We start from the raw sequence: 3,865 nt of genomic DNA on the forward strand, positions 1-3,865 counted from the left end.
AGTCGATAACTACCGTTAGTCGATACAATTATTTTTTATCAGTCTCTAATCAGCAAATTGCTATTAAAAATGCATGCTATAATTTTGTTAAAATTGCCGAAAGTATCGGTTAATATGCAGCAGGAACTCTTTTTTTTAAAATAAGATTAGTTAATTATCGTGTAACATATATTTCCAGGAAAATATTAAAATAATGTTTCTAATGAATTATAATGACTAATGGAAACCAAATGCTTATATATGGAGATTTAAAAAGTAACATAAGAGAATGATACCTTCTTACAACACAATTTACATTTATTAAATTTGCTGGTTGGCTCTTAAAATAGAAGGTCAGTTGTAAATCAATTGCTAAGACTAAAAAAATATCTATGATTTACGAAAATAGGTGAGGATATATGTTACTAACATTTTGTATAATTATATTAGTCAAGATGGGTAAAGAAAACTGACTGTTAACTTACAAACATGCTTTGCAGCAGCTTTAACCCTCCTTTGTCAAACGTAGTTGTCACACAGGGACAATTTGAGCCAATCCAATATACAGTCAGCTGTTGTTTAAAACTAATTTGTTACTATTATTTTAATGACTAATTTGTTAAATTAAGTCCCAACAAAAAATTCTTGAAAAAAAACAAATTCTGCAAATTTTTTTAAGGATATCTCAAGTTACTACTACATAGTATCAATAGTACCATTTTCAATAATTTCTTAACGATATTTTACTTCAGAAACAAATTCTGAGTCAATTTGACTCACAATAAGTGTGGCAACGGAAGGTTAACAAATCACTGATACTAGAAGTTTTCTCAGTTTTATACCAACACGTCAATGTACAATATTTAAAATTCACACCACCGACGAAGATAACATGGTTTGCCGCATGAGGCAATAATTCTAGTTATGCTCTTATTATTTATGTATAATTATGTATTATGATAAATACATAATTTATCTATATTTCGATAAAAGAAATCCGTCCACTTTTTCCCTGTTTTCATCAAACAGTGATGCTTCAGTCTTGCATGAATTGAATGATAAAGCATTTGGGTGTTGGTAAGCCTTATCATCAAGAAATGAAGTGTCCTTGACTGTGAGTGAACCTGTAGAATTGGTCTAAATGCAAAAGTGATGCCACTAATGCAGTTATCAGACCTGTCGATATCATTAGTTGATTTCAGTCATGAAAATGTAAAATAAAATTTTGTTCATAATTTTTAGATTATAAAAATAGTTTTCGAAAGGAAATGTATATTTTTTTATGTACCAATTGATGCATCTTTGTGTTCTCTCTAAGAAGGTATTAGGGTACTTGGACGAAAATTGATTAGTTATGATTTTTGTCCTGAATGCTCATAGAGGGTCCGACCAAATAATATGTTAAAACAGGCACCACGTGATTCCTTATCAAAAAACCAGACAAAAATATTCAATATAATGTTATCACTTTCTGCTTATTTTTCGAGAAAATCGATTTTGAATATGTGCTGGTTACGCGTGCAATTCAATAGGATTTGGCTAGCGCGTCTGTTCATTGCATTCCGCTTCTACTTACCACCTCGAGGAATACGTACGTTTCAGATTATGTAATTTTCAAATTTGATTTTCTCGAAAACTAATCGGAGAATGATATCATTTTATTCTATATTTTTTTCTTATTTTCTTTTTGTATAGGGCATCACGTGGTGCCCGATTTTACATATTATTCGGTCGGATCCTGTATACTTGACACACTGTAGTTTGGTGTGAATCAGTAGAACAGTTACGTAAGGTTTGGTAGCACATGACCTGTGATCACGTTGAACACTCCTTAGAATTTCACTAACGTACGACCTATTGCACTCGTGGGCCTTATGTGAAACATCACCCAAAAATATTCAAATTCGATTTTCTCATTAAAGAAACTTTCACCTGAAAAAATTTTATTCTTCATTTTCCATTTAATATTTTGCGTATATACTGGGTGTGCATTTGGAAACTACCAATCTGAATATCTCGAAGACAATGTGTTCGGTAATACTTGGGAAGAAGGAGAGCCTTCAATGATTTCAAATAAATAACAGATTTATTGTCAATCACACGATGTACAATACAAATAAAGACGTTGCACAAAACGATGGTACGCACGATTAAACGAATAAAAGCACGATCCCAATAACAGAGCGTTTTTGTCGGACGACACAAGACGGACGACTGTAGAAATTCATAGGGTTACATTGTAGAGCGCACACGAGAAACGTCGCATAATGGGCCAGATCGAAGAGTTAGCTGTTCATTTGCCAAAAAATCCAATTCCTCATATTGATGTTTAACGAATGTATATTGCTTTCTAAATGTGTATCACATTCGAAAACGAGGAAAGTAATGGAATATATTAAAAACTGTAGTTAAAACAAGCATTTAAAGATCAAACTTTTATAAATACCATTTTTCACCGAAAAAATTACTTTTTCTCACATTGATGCCTCGGAAAACTTACTAAACATTATGTGTCCATGTTTTTTTTATGAATAGTAGATGTCGATATTGAGAAGGCACCTGGATTAAAAAGTTATTGTTCATAATTTGTTTAAAAGAATAATACTCAGTGAGGTAAAGATAATCGTCGAAGTTTTTCCCCTTTGACAAGGAGTACCTTTAAAGTTTTAAAGAGTTATGCGTTCTATCAAAGTGGAATATTTTCAGGCGTTATTTCGCTATAAAATCATGTAAGATTCTCTTCCCCCATCGTCCCACCCCATAAATTATTATTGTGTATAGCGTCGCGTGACATGCACTTCAGAGGCGAGTTGCGTTGCACGAGACCCGTTGCAGACCACTACTTACAGAGATTAATGTTAAAAGAAGACCTCCAAGACGATGATGATTCATTATAGATAATAAATTTTGTATAAATAAATTAATACATTGTAAAGCTCTAGTGAAAAGGTTATTATCTTTGTTAATAAAAATAATTGCATAGATTTGTGTTTATTAATAGACAAATAGTAAATAAAAGTTTATTAATAAAGAATAATAAAAATGACAATGCTTTATTTCTTTGTAAGCCAAAAATCCGTATGGTTAATTTATTATATTCACTAATTTTCTAAAATGTAACACTTCTTCTTGTTTGAATATGTAAAATTTTGTCAAGAAGAAAATAATCACATATTCTTCTTGTTTGATTAAATGTAATAAAATTCATTGATTCAAGAATGATGGATTACTCTATTTGTGTGAAAAGCCTGAACAGCTAGTTTTCAATTATAATTCATTATTCACATGTCATCACGATTGTTCAGGCATTTCCGATGCTCTGACAAAAAAATGTTTCCAACAAAGATTAGTCAGCACTTCCTGTTCTACAAATTTTTCTACAGCGTCTTGCCCCGTTGGTTCGCATGTAAACAAACATCGGTCGGTGTGAGATTTACATGACAACTCCGTCACTGTATGCGTGTCGCTCTCGAGACCGCGTGTCCCAGAGACTGTGCTCGGAGGGTTAATCGACTGAAATAAAAAGTTAATGAAAGTGTCTGAAATTGGCTTTGAAAAGCGGTACACGAGATAACACCTATTGTAGGTCCAATTTTAACTTACCAAATTTGTTGCGTCGGTTTTAGTAATCGACGCCGTGTCGCACGCTAAATTAATATTGTGCGACTGATGACAAAGTTCTCCTTTTAGAATAACTGATTACTCCTTGAAGGTAGTATGTAATTTTATTTTTGTAGGGTATGGTCACAATTGACAAATTTGAAATCAAGTGTTTGATATCGAGTCATTCTTATCTAGTGTCGCGGGTTGTGCGAATAACGCTGTATATACGTTTGTCAATACTCCCCCCCTCCCTCACCCTCTCCCTCTCCCTCACCCTCTCCCT

Source organism: Dufourea novaeangliae, unplaced genomic scaffold, assembly GCF_001272555.1.
Source record: "Dufourea novaeangliae isolate 0120121106 unplaced genomic scaffold, ASM127255v1 scaffold406, whole genome shotgun sequence".
In the NCBI taxonomy this organism is placed as follows: Eukaryota; Metazoa; Arthropoda; class Insecta; order Hymenoptera; family Halictidae; genus Dufourea; species Dufourea novaeangliae.